The sequence below is a fragment of the Brachyistius frenatus genome, unplaced genomic scaffold (genome assembly GCF_029030835.1).
Source record: "Brachyistius frenatus isolate BFR_SWC_R1_liver_20210118 unplaced genomic scaffold, ASM2903083v1 Contig_17, whole genome shotgun sequence".
Taxonomy (NCBI): Eukaryota; Metazoa; Chordata; class Actinopteri; family Embiotocidae; genus Brachyistius; species Brachyistius frenatus.
This window is the reverse complement of record NW_027210616.1, coordinates 1565227-1584301: the sequence shown is the minus strand read 5'-3', so window position 1 is coordinate 1584301 and position 19075 is coordinate 1565227. Positions and strand designations below refer to the sequence as shown.

The 19075-nt window shown below is 38.2% G+C and overlaps 1 protein-coding gene across 4 annotated transcripts in view; it reads right to left on the bottom strand.

Moving 5' to 3' along the window:
* The window catches only part of diaph2 (diaphanous-related formin 2), a 371302-nt gene that overhangs the window by 113230 nt on the left and 238997 nt on the right, over window positions 1-19075 (bottom strand). The gene's annotated exons all lie outside the window — the stretch shown is intronic.

The following is a 19075-nucleotide window of genomic DNA, read 5'->3' as shown; positions in this document are numbered from 1 at the left end:
TATAATGGAAAAGAGGGGAGCACTAAAGCATTAACCTGAGAAGAATAAAAAATGTCATGAGAACTACATAATTTTTAAATTACAGCATCTCAATGAAAGTATGAGCTGGAGCCAAAGAGCAAAAATATGGCCAAACAACCAAAAAGAAAACCCATGCAGACTTTACTGTACCTCACACTCTAGAAAGTGGGCTTGTTTACAATGGGGGTCAGGTCTGTGAGACTTTATTGCTTTTGGCAGCCATCAAAGCTGTAGCCCGGTGCCAGATCTCTGGAGGAATTACAAATGGAGTCAATTACAATATATTTTGATGCATGGGAAAGTTTAGACATTGACCTCGGGTGATGACAATTCCCCGGGAAGTGCTGAGGAAATCAGTCAGGGTGATGGGCTCGTGCTATATGTGAGTCTCTGCCTACTGCAGGCAAGAAAAAAATAAATAATACAAAAAAAAACTCAATTCACAGGGGCACAATAGTTTACCTCCTCCTTCCCGACAACCAACCACCTGAATGGTTGTCATGCACTTACCTGAAGATGGTCATTTCTGTTTGCCAAGACATACTATATTTTTCTGTGATATTGTTATGATATATTTCTAGTGTCAAGCAAACAACATAAAATTATGAGGTAGGAGTATACAACTGGATGGTTGTGTTGCATCATTTTTTTTTAGAAACGGTAGACCGAGGAAACTAGTGTGAGATGAGTAGCCATAGACTGAGGAGCCAGGTGTGTGTTGTCTCTTGCGTGTTTGTACCAATGGCTGGATTTTTTTTCAAATGAGTGAGCTGTTGTGTGAACTAAATGGCTAAACTGGAGGATATTTTTGAGTAAAATCTCAGCTCTGTACTCATCAAGCTAAATCAACAGATGCAAAGTAGTAAAAGCCACACATGCTGCAAGAACAACTATTTCATAAAAAAAATAAAAATAAAAAAAAAATAATGACTGCCAAGTGCCTAAATGTCTGATCAAAATGCATACACAATCTCCCAACTTCAACTGGAAAAGTCAAAACAGACAATTTCAAAATAATGACAATAAAAAAATAATTGCTAAATGTTTGTGAATCCAGGTCTAAGTTCCAAGTGGGAGCGCATGTAGGTGTAAAATAATTATGCATACTCAATTCATACTTCCACCAATTCATGTATCAACCTTACTGATGAAAAGCAACATAATCAAAAGTTCACTGATGTTGTGATGTTGATAAAATAATTGCATCAGGAGTTTTGAGTGTGGCTAATTTACTTTCCAATCATTAATGAAATGGTCTAAGCTGCCATATTTTTGTGTGTAAATGGAACAGTTTCACACTCTGTGGCCTTGCATGGCGGGCTAGATTACTAAACCAGATGAGTAGGTGGAAAGGCTTAGGAATTGTTTCCCCTTTATGTTTAACTTATTGCAAAGCATTTATCTGAATTGACATATATTTTATAGCTGAGACTGGCCTCTGCATCGTGTAGTACGCAACTGCCTGATTCACATTTAATTCAATAGACAAAAGTCAGCTGAATTCGTTGTTAGATTGACTGAAGGTCGGAAGGTTGCATTAAAAAAAAAAAACCAAACAAACAAAAAAAAATCTTCTTTTAATTGTTTATGTAAGTGGAAGTGAGTGCATAGGACATCCACCAAACACTTTTTAGACAGGTCTGTTCACGTACACTCTTACCCACGGAAGCCACGAAAACAGCCTTCTGTCGTCTGCGCTGCACACAAGTGTAATGTCACCTCAAGACTGCCACCAAAATTGCAATGCACCAGTGCATCTTTACCGACACACCCCTTGTTACACCGTTCACCCATCTCGGCGCAGCCAGTGATATGTTGAACCACAACTCAGGGCAAGTGTGAAAAAAAGCCCCTTGTGCGATACCAAAAAGCAAATCCACTTCAATCTGCGATTGCACCAGCTTTGCACCTATATGAAAATACGTCCCATCAGGTACTTGAAACCAGACTGCATTTAGAGACACAGAGATTGTGGAGGCTGGGGAAAGACATGACTTGTGTGAGTGTAGAAGACAGTAAAGATGCCCAGTGTTTTGGGGGTGTGGCGGTCATAATAGCCTGTAGAGGTTGACTCGTGTCTCTAACCTCATTCACAACTTCAAAGTTGCACCTTATTACATAGCCGAGGCTATTTCACCCGACACCTCTGAGGGACACACTTTACTTGACATTTCTAGATCCAAGAAACCCAAAACCTCACTTGACTTATTGACTGGCCTGAGACCTGCAAAATGCAGGGCAGGGAAATGGATCAATCACATTTTTACGTGGTGACTCTCTAGGACAAACTGCCTTTAAATCTACCACTGCAAAACAAATATATATATATATATATATATATATATATATAGCAAACACAAAAACTCTGCTTTTAAATATTTAAAGATTAAGTATAAGAACATCAATTAATATGCAGCAGCTGCAAGCAGCCATTACCAGGGTGTAAACCTTAGGGTGTGCATGCATGTCCACACACACACACACACACACACACACACACACACACACACACACACACACACACACACACACACACACACACACACACACACACACACATATATATGTATCTAAGCAATCACACAGAGCAATTCTGCCTCACAGAAATATTGTGCAACATGACTAATGTAATCTAACATGTTTTTGCTTTCTGCTTCAGAACATACCTGTTAAGTATGATTGCTCTGAAAAATTTGAATGCAAACATCTTTGCCATCAACAACTGTATTTATATGTCAAACACTGTCTCAATTATGTAATCATAGCTGAATACAAGAGGGTTAACTATGTTCTTAGAGTGTAGTCCTAAATAAGTAGTGAAGAACATGCTTCATATGAAAAGAAACAAAAATAAAAACATATGCTGTTTTCTTATACATTCTATATACATAATATATCATGCAAAAATATGTTTTTTTGTTAAGTGCAGTGTTAGGTGTGCTTCGTAGGATCAATATAAACATTTCTACATTCATCAGATTATAATTTGAGACTTGGGACAATATCACCTTGCGCTAGTCTAAAGAGCATATTATCTAAAAGTGATATTTATAAATTTTCATTTGAGAGTAGTCTGGAGGTGCCTGCCGCTGTTCAAAAACAATTTTGATGAAAATTTGGGAAATTAAAATCAAAACAACCTGCTGAAAAAAGCTAAACAGAGAGTTGAGTGAAACGTTTCTGTGGGTTGAGTGAACTCTTTTGATAGCATTTTTCACCAAGAAATATTCACCCTTAATCCATCCTGACATGGCATTGACCATGGAGGCCAGAAAAGTACAACTTATTAACACAAAAATGGTATGGTTCGACCACAAGCAGTGCAAAATACCTCTAGCAATAGTAATGACACAGTGATTTGTAGTAACCCTGATTCCATTTAGTTATACTTCGCCACAGAGGAAGAGATGGGAGTTACTTGAACTCTGATGGTCGTTTCAAGCCTGTATTTTGGACTCAACTCACCATGAAGCAAATATGTATGTCTTACATTAGACGCACAACTTGGTATATAATACATTCCGATTTACTACTACTTTAACTTTTAGTTTTGTCATAATTATTTGGTATTCTTAAGCACATGCTTTCTGAAAAAAAAATGACACTTTTTAAGCAAACTCCATTGGGCACTAATGGTGGGTTTTCATTACAGCAGTATCAAGGTCAGTTGCCTGGGAGTAAATTAAGTTGAGTGGGTTGCTTAATTGTCTCCAAAAGTCTTCATCGTTTTCAGTTTTGCTCTGTTACACATTCACCTCCAAAACATCTTGCTTTGTTTCCCCCGTCTCTCCCTCATCCTGTATCTTAGTCACTCTTAGTTCTCGTCTTTACTCTCTCTTTCCCCTTCTGTTGTCTGGCTCTCTCATATGTTCCCATTTGTAGCGCAAGAGCTCCCTCTGTGAGATATATTGTTGCCAGACAAGAAACTCTTTATATAGGCATATTTACACAAACCTTACTATAGTTAATTGATATAAATATATATATTTTTTGAGAAAGCAGCCAAGTTTGACTCTTTTCTTTATAGTTCCTAAAGAAAGTTACTTGATAGATAACATTTTTTCCTGTTTCAGCTAAATCAACAGTTATGTTTTGTTGAGCAATATTGCTCTTGTGATGAGGAAGATAAGATGTGGCAATGCTTACGACTGTGAATACAGTGTGGGCGTCTGAAAAATATTTATTCACTGACTGAAACTAGTGCCTTAGAATTTTAGTAAAATAGAGTCCCATTAATGACAATAAATAATAAAATATTAATATACAAGGCTAACATTCAAATTCAGTATTTATGCACTAGATGATTTATATATATATATATATATATATATATTTAAAAGGTCCTTGAGGATTCGTTCTACCTTAAACTAATGTCATTGACCCTGCACAGACATATTTTTCAATTACCAAAAATGATGTGTATTTCCTTTGTTCAAATATGTGTCTGTTATCACTTTGACCACTGAGCATATTTCAGAAATTAGATTTCCTAATGCTTAACCATCTGCACATGTGCAGTGGTGTATGACTCATGGGAAGAGTGTGAGGGTGGGTGATGACTCAAGTTCTGTGTTTGTTCTTTTTGTCGATGAAGCAATGTAGAGATATCTGTTCCTTCAATCACCACATGATTCAAATAAAATTGACAGCCTCAACTACTTAATACTGTTGCCTTTGCCCAGAAAAAACATAGCATAGATTATTACTCAGAATTTGTCACAGAAAACATCTCGCTTCCTTTTTGCCTTTTTTGGAAGGGATTTTGTTTTGCTTTTGGTCTGCAGATAGTCTCATGTTTAACAAATGTGACAACTGCAGGAAGAGAACAATTTGGGAAATGTGTTTATAAATTCAATTCAAATTATAAAAATTATAATTATAAATACATTATAAATTCACAAAGATTTAGATGAGAAAATCAATAATATGCATACATTTGCCCATTCATTATCAGAAAACTGGTTCTTTGCAGAGTTGAAAACTATTTTTCCGTCAGTCGCTCTAAAACTTACGAATTAACATGTGATAACTTGTTTATTTAATCAATTAAAATAAAAAAAAATAAAAAAGTTGCATTTCTTAGGGGTCGTTATGTGCTAAACAATTTCTACACATACAGATGTCTTTTTTGTACTGTTTAAACAAGCAAATATAAAGTGTTCATTTCTGAGCTGAAGAGGTGCTAGTAAACATTTTTTTAAACAATCAGACAGAGACAAGCTTCAGAACAAAACTAAGTCGCTACGCTAGGAAAAATGTCAAGTGAATAAGTGAAGAAAAGTCAAATGAATGTCTTCCATAACTGATCATTAATGCTATAAAAGCTACATTACCATATTGCTGATATTTTAAACATCAACATAAAGTAAATTAAAGCTTTGTTAGTTTTCCTGTTTTTTCATAACTTTTGGTTCTAGCTTAGATTTAAAGGAAAATTAAAAATGTCAGTCCAGTTTGCTGAAAATAATTTTCTTGTCATAGCCCCCAGTGGACCCGACAACGCAGGATACCAGTGGTTCAAGAAGTGTTTTCCCTTAATCACTCTGTTTTTGATTTACACCACAGATCCACGGAGACAGCAATCGTTTACATTCTCTAAGAATATTATTGCACCGAGAAATCTAGTAATCATGCCAATTGCTGCCATTGCCATCCCTGATTATTGATGAGATTTAGATGGAAATTATGTATTCACTGGAGGAGAAAAGACAGCCAGGGTCTTCTTGATTGGCTTTAAGCTGAGCAGTCATACTGAAAAGGCATCTGTCAGATGGTAGGTCACATTCCCTCAGCATACTGGTTTTATCTGTCAGTGCAGATGACTGGTTATGGTGTTTCCTTAACAACAGAAGCAGAGCAGTGGAAAGTAACTGAATGTATTAAAGTGGCTAACTGACTACAAGATGTGGAGCTAGGTACAAGGTATTTGGCAGTGGCAGCAGGAACACATTTTGAATTATTCAGTTAGAAGTACAGTCTTCAATCTAAATGCAGCAGAGTTTGAGGGATGGTGTTTAACCTAACCTTTGCAACTAATACATGAGGGTTTTAGATCATAAACACACTGACCCAACTATAAGCGCACATTTGTCTTGTAATTGAAATAATTTATACTAAATATTTGTTCTTACAAATACTACCAATTTATACCAAAATAATTATATTTAATACTTATTTTTCATTGAGAGTTTGTGCCACTTTTCACATAGTTCATGAGTCAGCATGTCAGCACTTTGACAGCCGTTTTGTCACAGCAACACTTGCATTGAGACTCTGTTTGGAAATGTGATGTTTTCTGTGTCAAAGGCCACATTTTGAGTAGTTTCTTATGACCTATTGTTTACAGTTACTAGACATGACCAAGCAGCCTCCAATGAACACTAGTCAATGTGTGATCTTGTGAATCAAACTCAGCAACGCTTTGCTGTCTGCTTGGCGCTTAACCCATGGAAAAATATGCCAAAATGTGAATATATTGAAGTGCACAATTTTCACATTAGCTCCTTAACTCATCTTTAATATATTTATACTCTCAAAACAGCTTTTAGTAATGTCAAAACATGTGCAGTATATGTCTTAACTGCTTGTTAAAATAGATGCCTAGATAGTTTAGTTATATATACTTGTTCTACTTCTACTTGTGGTTGCGCGATGACCCACATGTAACTGCCTAAATTAGGACTCCCTGTGTCCCTATATCACGCTAATAAAGTAGATGTGGAGAGATTCATATCCCTTACGTGGTGAGAAAGGTCAGATCAATTCCTCCACCAACCACATCTGTCTTCATTTAGCAGCCACCATATAAAGAGGACATAGCATCCCTTTAGGAACACATGTTTGAATTAAGTGTACAATCATGAAGTATTTAAGCAGGGATGTGTTCAGTATTCATTTGGCTTGAACGTTGACATGTCTTTTGTTTTCTATCCACATGAGATGGGACTCGGTACGCACGATTGCCAAGCCATAAACACAACCCCTTTCCACCTCAGGCAATCCTTAAACTCATCAGCAGGGTAATGAGACTTTCGAGCTAGGAGATGAATTAACTGGCTGATTTTCTTGTTTTTACCCCCCTCCCCCCAATACAGAGTAGCTGAATATAGCATTGGGAGCGAGCGATCGAGGACTGTGATATATGTGGCATGACCAGGACACATAGCAATATAGTTGAACGGAAGAAAATCCATTGGCTTTTGCAGGAGTATCAGACAATCAGACTCTAGCATTAATCAATAAATGAAAAACAGCACACCAGCAGTGAAGGTTATAATGTAAAGCATGCATGCGCACACACACACAAATATAAATAAAGCAAGGGAAACAAATGAGAAAATCAAAGCAAAATGTCATGCCACTAGACTAGCAAGTTGCTCTACTAAGTGCAACGGGCAGGACTGTACGCGGTAACCCAGTGAGGGACCATGGTATTGCTGCTGCTCTTGTGACATCTACTAATTCATGTGGGTGAATTTACAGAGAGGGGTGGGAACATTATGGCCATACCACCCTGAAAATACGGGATCTTGTTAAATCTCAAATGTCAAGCAGGGTTGGCCCTGGTTGATATTTGGATTGGAGGCTGCCTAGGCATGTCTGGTGCGGTTGAATGTTGGGTTGGTTAGGGCTTCGTAGGAATTCGGAGGGATGTATGTCCTCAAAAGAACTGACCAGCCATTATTGGTGTCTTAGTGGTGTGTGAATAAGAGGCAAATTTAAAGTGTGTTTTCCCTTAAGCTACAATAGTGCAGTCCATTTACCACATCTCACTGATAAGTGAAAAGAAGCAGCTGGTGACTCCATGTGAATTGAAGAGGACACACAGCAGTCTACAACTTCCTAAGGCCAACAGACGGAGTTGGGCTGCACTCACAAAAAAATCAGGCGATGCAGGAAAAAATGTCAGTCCTCCCATTGATCTGAATGGCAGTAGTGCGTTAAGGCTGCGGGAGTGGGGACAACATGGGGGGCTGGAAAAAAGAAATGCAGCAGCATGAAGCAAGGGAACTTTCACCAGAATTAACTTTTGCCGAAATGCCGAATTATACTGCACAAGCCATTCACGTAAGCCGACAATCATACCGGAGGACTTCCATGGAAAAATGTACCTTTTTACAGTGTAGCATGTAGCAGGTGCTCGCAACACAAATGACCAAAACACAAGGGAGTGTGACATTATGTTTCCTGTGTACCTACTCAATTTGGCCTCGTGCAATAATGTAACGATAGGCGTCACATCCTGGTTATATACTTAAAGTAGTCGCACATAGTAGCAGTGTGTAAGATGCAAGCTGGGGCATCAGACACCATGAGACAAAACTAAGTGGCTGGGATAGGGTACAGGAACATCTGTGCCAAGTATGGCTTTGAAGTCCACACCACTGAAAGTGGTTGACAACAGCAAAGCTAAAATCTGGTGGGACTTTCAGTTTCAAACTGACAAGCAGCAATCCCAGCAATCCCAGCTGACAGTAGCAGCAGGAAGGAGGATGCGAAGATTGAGAAGTACCAGGGGTTGAAGGAACAACTGAAAAATATGTGGAAGTGGCAAAACTTAACCCCTAAGCAGGGAGAGTGGCTCTGGCAGATTCCAGACATCTGAGGCCATCTGAGGTCCATGTCCATATGATCTTAGTCCTAAGAACAGCCAATATACTGTGCAGAACCCTCAAACACCCACACCTCTGTAATATATATATATATATATATAGAGTGGGTACGGAAAGTATTCAGACCCCTTTAAATTTTTCACTCTTTGTTTCATTGCAGCCATTTGCTAAAATCAAAAAAGTTCATTTTATTTCTCATTAATGTACACTCAGCACCCCATGTTGACAGAAAAAAACAGAAATGTAGAAATTTGTGCAAATTTATTAAAAAAGAAAAACTGAAATATCACATGGTCATAAGTATTCAGACCCTTTGCTGTGACACTCATATTTAACTCACATGCTGTCCATTTCTTCTCATCCTCCTTGAGATGGTTCTACTCCTTCATTGGAGTCCAGCTGTGTTTAATTAAACTGATTGGACTTGATTAGGAAAGGCACACACCTTTCTATATAAGACCTTACAGCTCACAGTGCATGTCAGAGCAAATGAGAATCATGAGGTCGAAGGAACTGTCCAAGGAGCTCAGAGACAGAATTGTGGCAAGGCACAGATCTGGCCGTGGTTACAAAATAATTTCTGCAGCACTCAAGGTTCCTAAGAGCACAGTGGCCTCCATAATCCTTAAATGGAAGAAGTTTGGGACGACCAGAACTCTTCCTAGACCTGGCCGTCCAGCCAAACTGAGCCATCGTGGGAGAAGAGCCTTGGTGAGAGAGGTAAAGAAGAACCCAAAGATCACTGTGGCTGAGCTCCAGAGATGCAGTAGGGACATGGGAGAAAGTTCCACAAAGTCAACTATCACTGCAGCCCTCCACCAGTCGGGGCTTTATGGCAGAGTGGCCCGACGGAAGCCTCTCCTCAATGCAAGACATATGAAAGCCTGCATAGAGTTTGCCAAAAGCACATGAAGGACTCCCAGACTATGAGAAATAAGATTCTCTGGTCTGATGAGACCAAGATTTAACTTTTTGGTGTTAATTCTAAGCGGTATGTGTGGAGAAAACCAGGCACTGCTCATCACCTGCCCAATACAATCCCAACAGTGAAACATGGTGGTGGCAGCATCATGCTATGGGGGTGTTTTTCAGCTGCAGGGACAGGACGACTGGTTGCAATTGAAGGAAAGGTGAATGCGGCCAAGTACAGAGATATCCTGGAAGAAAACCTCTTCCAGAGTGCTCTGGACCTCAGACTGGGCCGAAGGTTCACCTTCCAACAAGACAATGACCCTAAGCACACAGCTAAAATAACAAAGGAGTGGCTTGGGAACAACTCTGTGACCATTCTTGACTGGCCCAGCCAGAGCCCTGACCTAAACCCAATGGAGCATCTCTGGAGAGACCTGAAAATGGCTGTCCACCAACGTTCACCATCCAACCTGACGGAACTGGAGAGGATCTGCAAGGAAGAATGGCAGAGGATCCCCAAATCCAGGTGTGAAAAGCTTGTTGCATCATTCCCAAGAAGACTCATGGCTGTACGAGCTCAAAAGGGTGTTTCTACTCAATACTGAGCAAAGGGTCTGAATACTTATGACCATGTGGTATTTCAGTTTTTCTTTTTTAATAAATTTGCACAAATTTCTACATTTCTGTTTTTTTCTGTCAAGATGGGGTGCTGAGTGTACATTAATGAGAAATAAAATGAACTTTTTTGATTTTAGCAAATGGCTGCAATGAAACAAAGAGTGAAAAATTTAAAGGGGTCTGAATACTTTCCGTACCCACTGTATATATATATTTTTAAGAGCAATAAAAAATATTGCTCTTCGTTACTTATCAATGTCGGAAGATTTGGATCCACTGAAGTTAATGTGTTTGGCAGCAGGCAACAGATCCAACACGCTTAAAGTTAACAAGCTTTATAATACAAGGAAACTTGAGTTAAGGACAGTGCTGGCTAACCCATTAATCTCAATTCATGGCACAGGCTCCAGGCTACACACACACACACACACAAATAACTTTTTTTTTTAGCATTAATGATGAAACAATTCTGACAGCCAAACTGTTTCTCAGTGGATGGTGCCCCAGTGTTTTCATAAATCACAACCATGGTACACATGGATATAGTTTTACCTCAGTCTCCTTCCTACTAATATATGTCTTTGGATGTTTTAAAAACACTTTTGTTGTTCTTGTCTTTTTAACCAATCCCAGAAAATGCAATAACAAGAAGCATTTGTTAAGAGGAGCAGTTATGAGTGGACTATTCCAGGTGCTAAGTGTCAAAAGACAGTTAAAAACACATGGGACCTAGAACTGCAAAAGACATACAGTACTGGGGTGTTTGTGCTGCTATATTGTAGCCCAAGGCAGCTACATTGTGCATTTAGCCATTACTTAGGGGGGTTTGTAGCTTGCAGCCAGTCAGCCTATTGCAATAACCAACAGCTTTAGGCTTTGCTGAAAGCTGTTATTGCCCTGAATGTACAGTACTACTCCATGAATATAGGTCACCAAGAAAATGAAATTTTAACCTTCAAAGTACCAAGAACATGTCTGTAAAACATATCCTGGGGAAATCATTATTACAAAATGATTCCAGTTACTCGGGAGAGAGGTTCTTCTGGAGGCTGCTTTAAGGTGGACTTTCTCAGTTATATGCTGCATTTAGACAATTTGTCGCAATGGTAAATAATTTGAAGTGTGAATAGCAAATATGGTCAAAGTTGAAATATAATTAGACTTCCTTTGATCTTCTGTAATCAAAAAGGGCTCATGCTGAAGACGCATGTGTGAAAAGATCCTCTCTTCACACTATTTGGGCAGCTATTAGGTTGAGTCCTTATAAAACCATATAAGGAGGATGATGATACTTGACAGACCCTCAGTTGAAGGCTCTCAGTTGGGAACCGTATTATTAAAGGTTTCAGTCTTTTTTTTATATATGAAAATGTGGACAGAAGGGACAATTATCCTCTTATTACTAGAGACTCTTAAAGCTGCACTCACAAATATGTACCATTTTTCCACCATTGATGACTGCAGGTGGTCAGCCCTTCAAGGTAAAGTGGAACATGAGGAATTTATAAAACCTGACAGACAACCAGGGGATTGTCTGGCCAGAGATAGCCAATGCCAATGCTGCTTTATTTCCATAAAAGTCAAACTGTTTCTGAATACATACATTCCATTAACAAGAGTGGTCTATACTGGTGTAGTGGGCCAAAAGATAACCAGCATCTAAAGACCTCCTGAGGATCTATTCTAGATGCTTGATAATCAGTGGCATGATTATATTCTGCACTTGATTAAATCAGCTCAGAAACTAGAGCTCACAGGCGGAAAGAGTAGATTATCATTGTCTAACGCAAAAAGGAAAGCTTTAAATGTACCTATAAAATGACTTGAGTCATTTTCATTTTATGGTAATGGCTTGCCTGATTAGCTACGTGGCTGACGCCAACTTTCATTGGGAAGAGGCGGGCAGTATTTAGCTGGTCATCCATGATTATGCCAGATAACTGGTGAAACAGGGTGAGCATGATCCACTATGTGATGGTGGCTCTCAATATCAGATGCTGGTTGGGGAGGCTTTCATGGAACAGATATTCTTAAGACCACAACAAGGGTCAAATAAGCTGGGAAAGACTGGGGCATATTCAAGGTTTTACAATCACAGGAGCACAGAGGCAAAATATCCCTCCTGAGGACAGACTCAGTCGTAATAAAACAATTTTGCTGCAGCGTATAAAGTTGTTCCAGATGACTTAAATATATCAACTGTATGTGAGGAAATTGGTGTATTAAGCTGACAGTCACACTGTGCAGAACACGTCATAAACTGGTCCAAATGAAGAATGGCAGCGTCTGGCTGTAGTTCTACAGGCATAAAACATGCTGTTTATTTGGGTATGTTTGTGTACATATGATGAAGTCAAGCGAGTGAATAGATTATTCTGTTTGCAAACATTTAAACCAAGCTGGTCAATATAATGACAGGGAGACTTATGTGGACGAATGGGGGCCCACAATTACATTTTAAACTATTTAAAGAGCATCGCTTGGAAAACTTTGCATCTAGATATGAAGAAAAATGGACTGGAGCAGGATAGAAAACAGCAAAATTGAGGCCTCTCCAGGTAAAAAAAAAGTGTACAGGGGAAGCTGGAAACAATAATGGGCTGACATGAAACATAATCCCCTCTGTCTGCGATTTTATTGGCAGCCCCTCCAAAGAATGGTGGCTCCCCTATTATGACTTAACACATCAAAATCGCAGCATAGCACACAGAAAAGGCCACCTGATGATAAACACAGCAGACAGCGTCAGAGGCTTTATCTCGTGGCTGCCTGCAGCTCGACACAGGTTCAATTTGGCCTGCAACAATCGATTCTGTCCCTCCTTACCTCTGCTTCAGTCAGTGGAATAAAAACAGACCTTTTCGGTAAAGAGCAAGTCTCAGCTGGTATGCCATGTCAAGGTAAGGAAGAGGAAAACTAGCAATAGCAAGACACCTGAATTGTGGTTGAATATAAAACGGATGCACATATTGTTATTGGCACATTTTTTTGATCATGGGCACAGTAGTATATAACAAATACAAATTTTGAAAACTATATATAAGTGGAAATACACATGAATGAAGAAACAGAAACGAGCAGTAGTGTGTTAAGATACTGTACGTTTCACCTGTAGAAAACAAATCATAAATCAAATTAAAGCAAAAACATGCAAATGGTTATAAACATTAGCAAATTTCCAAATAGTCATTTGTGCAAGAAAAGGTCAAATGAGTCCCCAGTTGTTCCTCTATATTCTGTAAGTACCTATTTAGATTTTGAGTCAATAATTAATTAATAAGGAAATAATTGATAACAATGATGTTAAACATGACTTTGGATTATAATACCATGCAGAGTATATTTTTTTTAAGGCCAGTACCTTATTACACAGTCCTGATAATGCTGCAGACATCAGCCACCTTCCACAAACTTTTTGGTGTAGAAAATGAAGCGCAGAAGGTTGTAAATCCACCAACACTTGCAGTATAAAGAAAAGTTGGAGATACATTTGTAATGTGCTCGCTACCTCAGTTGTGTTGGTCGCAACAATGATCATGAACAAACTAAGTGAAACATCACAGTGATGACAATTTACTGATTAGATTAATATCAAATATGTGCCATTGTGTGGATGAATTTACAGTTTACAGGTAATACTCCCCACTAAATGCCAACTGGGGATGTAGTATGATATACCTCTCTTTCACTCTTAGTTGAAATCAAATTCATGCATATGTGTTGGTTAGCTCTTTTTGCATGTTTTTTTTTGTATTTAAACTATGACATGCACTATTTATGGTGACAGAGTGTACTCTGCGATGAGCTGATCATTTAGGCATTGAATATACAATGTGATGCTGTTTTTACCACAGTATTATTAAAAGCAATAACCCTCCAAAACTAACAATCATTATGTGGTGTCAATTATAAAAATAGGCTACTAATATAAAGTACAAAGGTTTTAACCACTTCAAGTATTTTGACTTTTACCCATCACGCAATACTATGAAAGAGGCATCTGATTGATCCCTAATTCATTCTGCACTAGAAAACAATCTCAAAACTTCATCTTAAGTGAGAACAAGAACAAGAAGTTCTGCAGAAGATGGTATTTCCCCCACAGAGAGCCCTGATCTCAACTTCCATCCATGACATGGAGTCAGTCTGATAACATGAAGAGACAGAACAAGTGAGACAGCTTAAATTCACAGAGGATCTGTGGCAAGTTCTTAAAAATGCTTGAAAAAACATACTGTACCTACCAAGTGCCTTGAAAAACTGTGCACAAGTGTTGCTACTAGAGCAGGTGCTCTTGAAGGCCTGGTTGCTCACACTAAATATTGATTGGCTTTCAAAAAGTTGTGATTTTATTAACTTGATTTCCCTCTCTAAGTAAATTCCCAAATCAAAATAGTACTGCCAATTACCATCATGTGGCATGCAGAGCACAATGGTTAGGTTACATAACTATTGGGGAAACATCATTCTTTGTCTTTTTTACGCATGACTAAACATTTGAAAAATCGTTTTTATTGCAAGTGTGTGTGAACAAGCCGCCATCTTGTGGTTAATTTTGTCCTAAAAAAAAGTGACACGATGCCTCGGTCTCTCAATTTGAAGAAAGTATAATCATTTCCTGAGCTGAAAGCAGAGGGGTTGAGAATGAAATCAGATTCATTACATGGGAGGAAAACACTCTGTTATGGCGGTGTGCAATATAGAACACCCCTTTCATGACAATTATTAATACCCTGTCCCATTTATTTGCAATATACCCCCCCCTCCAATGAAAGTTGTTCCTCTGATCAGTATGCAGGCGACCTGGCTTCAAATCCTCAATTTCACATGCAAATGTGGTGCAACTGATTTAAATAATATTTGAATATGGATCACACAGTGTGACTTCATATCACAAAGCTGTAAAAAAAAAGAAGGTGGAAAATGCAAATCATCTACATGTAAGAGAAAGGTCATAGTCAGGACCTGTTAGATATATTTTGGAAATAAAAGGCTGGGTGCTAAATTAAACTCATTTCATAAAGCCTGAGGATAAAATTAGAGGAGATCAGTATGATTTGCATCATAAAGGCAAACAAACACAATGTGGTTTGTACTACACAAAGGAAGCACTTTCTGATGTGAAGGTGGGTTTGGCTAGTGTTTGATAAACAAAGGTACTTTTTCATCCTACACTCCAAAACACACCAAGATAAGACAAACAGGTGATGGACCAAAAAGCTTTGGCTTCAGAAACCCTTCTGCCTCATTCCCAATAACCTTTCAGAACCCCATCCCTGAGAATACTTGAGAAAAATAATGGCACTACTGTAGGTTCAATAATTATGCACGAGTTTAAAACAATATAGCTGATCTTACTTTGTAATTCAATGCATAATTTACTGAAATGACAAAAAAAGAAACAACTTGGGCATTCTGAGAACAACCATCTGGAAGATGACAGATAAAGATAAGCATAGTCTTGACAGACCCTGAAAAAAAACCTAAGAGTGCCATATAAATGTTGCAATACAGGCAGAGAATGTCTATGTAGTGCTCTGTCTCTGCTCGCTCTCGGAGGTATAAATCATGAGTGATGGTGGAATCTTCGCACATAGTGGCATGCATTAACTGAAAGGGGCACAGGGGAGCGTATTCCCCTGGGCCCAGTAAAAGTCCAATGAGCAGCACTGCCATGCTCGCTTCAAGCCATGCTTTGAAATTATATATTGACGACAGCCCATGATAAAAAAAATTACCCAATTTAATATCCAAAATCAATTCCCACCCTCAGTGACGCGAAGGATTGGTCGAAAGCTGGCCCGATTCTTATGATAGTGTTTCATCCACAGACACGTTTTCTCAAACAGAGGTCAATAGAGGCAGAGAATGTGGGAAAGAATGGGGAGGAAAAACAGAGGCACTTTACCGCAATGACCACCTAGACGGTAAATGATCTGTCGCCTTTCTGTGTAAATAGCATGTCTGTTATGATGTGTATTTTTCTCCATGACATGGTGTGATTTGTGTGCATGGAACAACAAGGAAAAACAGAACTAGGACTGGCACAAATAATAATAGCTCTTGGCTCCTTTCTGCTGATTTAGAAAAAATGTCACCAACTGATAATTCAAACCTGCTTAAGAGTATGATTTGAAATCGATTTTTCCTTTTATTTAATAATGGCATAAAATACTGTTTTTTTTTTGTTAGGTATTAGTTGTACAGGAGGTCCCTGTTCCTAAGACTATAAATCTGTAAGAGGTGACACCTAAATGTACAGAACCACTAATACACAGACACACAGGGCCTAATATTGAAAAAAATATTGAAAAAAACCTTTATCAAAGCACATTTCTACCTACATGATGGTGAGACAAGAGAATTAAGTCTTCACTTCCAAGGCAGAGAAAAGGATAACACAAATGTAGAAGTGATTTGAATATTTAACTTCTCTTACACAGTGAATATTTGGGCTTCAGTCTAGATTTGTATCACTCACTACCTGAATGTGTTCTGACATTCATAACATCAGTCAAACTGGGGTGACCTTCTTCGTGCTTCCTGTTCCCTTTGCCTTATTTTATTTCATTAATATTACAGTTATTGCCTTTATTTAATTATATTAACACTGAGCTGTCTTGTTTTACATTTTCTAGTTTTGTGGCACTTTCTACTATATAAAAACATTCTTATAATTAAGTTATGTAAAGATAATAGTTGAATAAAACGAAAAAAATATATATATATACATATATTTTTTTTTATCAGATGACATTTGGATGATGAGTAAGATGATTTTTTTTTTAAATTACTTTTTTTTTTTAATGAAGACAGGATTGGTCAGTTTAATAGTTTCTTTATTTGTTTCAGTGTTTTGCCCATTTCATGAAGTTTAATTAAATCAGACAAAACCAAACGATTCATCCTTGGATCCCCAAATAAAATGTCATATTCCATCTCTACAAGATTTGAAAAGAAATAATACAAGTGGACTCAGGACCTTGGAAGAGCACTTACAGGTTAATGCTCAAATTACTATTTAACAGTAGTATAATACCTATTTGGCAAGCTTAGCCTTCTAAATATAGATCTCACCACTGAACCATCACTCAAGCACACCACATAAATCTTGAATAGGGTAGGCATAGTGTACTGTAGATTATGCTCTTTCAGTCAGTCAATATCACAAATCCCTGCACTTGTTATTGTAATGTCTCAACATGGTCTTATCTAGAGGGTGCAGGGATCACCTCAGAGAAAACTCAATTTCCTGCTCATTTATACAACAATCATCATCATTATCTTACCTATAAGAATAGCCTGACAGACACGCTATCACAAGTCTCCCCTGAAAACAACTTCAAAGTTCCCTAATGTTTTGTAAACTGTCCTGTCAATGACTTCTCAGTTCTGTTGCTCAACTATTGTAATGAAAGAGCAAAGGCATCAGGTCTGCCCCACACAGCACAATATGATTTTATCAATAAACGCCCTGAGCAAATATTAAGCAAAGTTATAATATGCAAAGCTAAAAACTAGAGAACCAAGGAACCCGGTAGCACTGTAAATATATGTTTGACTCCTACATGTTGGCAGTTCCACGCAATAAGACAATAGATACATTAATTGAAGGGTTACTTTGGGAACAAGTATTCCCTTTTCTCACCAAGTTGTACATTCATTCCTTGTCAAATGACATGAAATTAATAAATAAAATGTCAAACTAAATGAATTACAAAAAAAAGTCCAACAGCAACTATTAACATTTCTTGAGAACACATTATGTAATTATAATTGTTGTATTATGTTAGATAATAGAAAAATAAATTCTGGAAATACCCCTATTACTTTAATCTGGATGAGTGGATTGGTTCTATTTATAAATTGGTATAGAAAACCAGAGTTACATTTGAAATGGAGATTTCTTGTTCACCTCAGCTCATGGAACACTCCCATCATGGGAAATGGTCCAATGTGACAGGCTGAATTTCTAGGCTGGCAAAAAGCATTATTCTCATTCCTGGTCCCATTGTCAACTCTCATTGAAATCTGCTGTCACGGACTGCAGCCTGATGCTAACCAGGACTGCTGGCCTCCCTGCATGTGTCTATCTCTGTCTACATTCATACTGTCTGGCCAAAGTGGCGATGTAAGAAATCAGAGGTGGAGGGAAAGGGAGATAGTCAAACAGAACAAAAAGAGAAAAGAGAGAAAAAACGAAAGAGAATAGTTGTTTTGGTCTCACAATGAACTACTCATCCACCATGAAGTGAGTACAGAAAAAAAAAGCCAAAAAGAAAAAGAAAACTCTCTAGAGCTCATCACTCATACTGCACTGGTAGAGCTAGACAGGTCTGTTTCCTGTTCCTAATATTCTTCATGACAGACTGTCCATTTACACTGCTGGCCCCGCTGATCCTGCTCTATTACTTTCAGGATCCAGGGATGAGTATACCTTAAGAAACCAGTGAGGAAATTGTTTCCATTTCTGGCCACGGTGACAATGTTAAGATGACTACTAGTCAAGTGTACTTGATGTTATACTGACGTGAGTATAACACATGCTTAACACACATATTTGAATTGAGTACTTGTGATCCAGCCGACTATAGCAATTTCAAATCTGTAAGTGTGTCAGCTATTCCTTTTTTTTTTTTTGCCTTTCACAGAATGAGTTTGGTGTGAGAACCATAGTTAAAGCTTGCAAATAATGAAATCATTCCTGACTTTGGTTGCTATATGTGCATCTGTACATGCAACAGTGCACAAAATGTCCAGTCAAATCAACTGAAAATATGGGTCTCAGGACCCCCAAGACTCATCATTTGTGTATTATTGAAGACTGTAGCTTCAATATCACAAGCATTCCAAATTCCTATGATGTATAAATGATGAAATCCTAAACACAGAGGAGAGTTGTTACGTGCTTA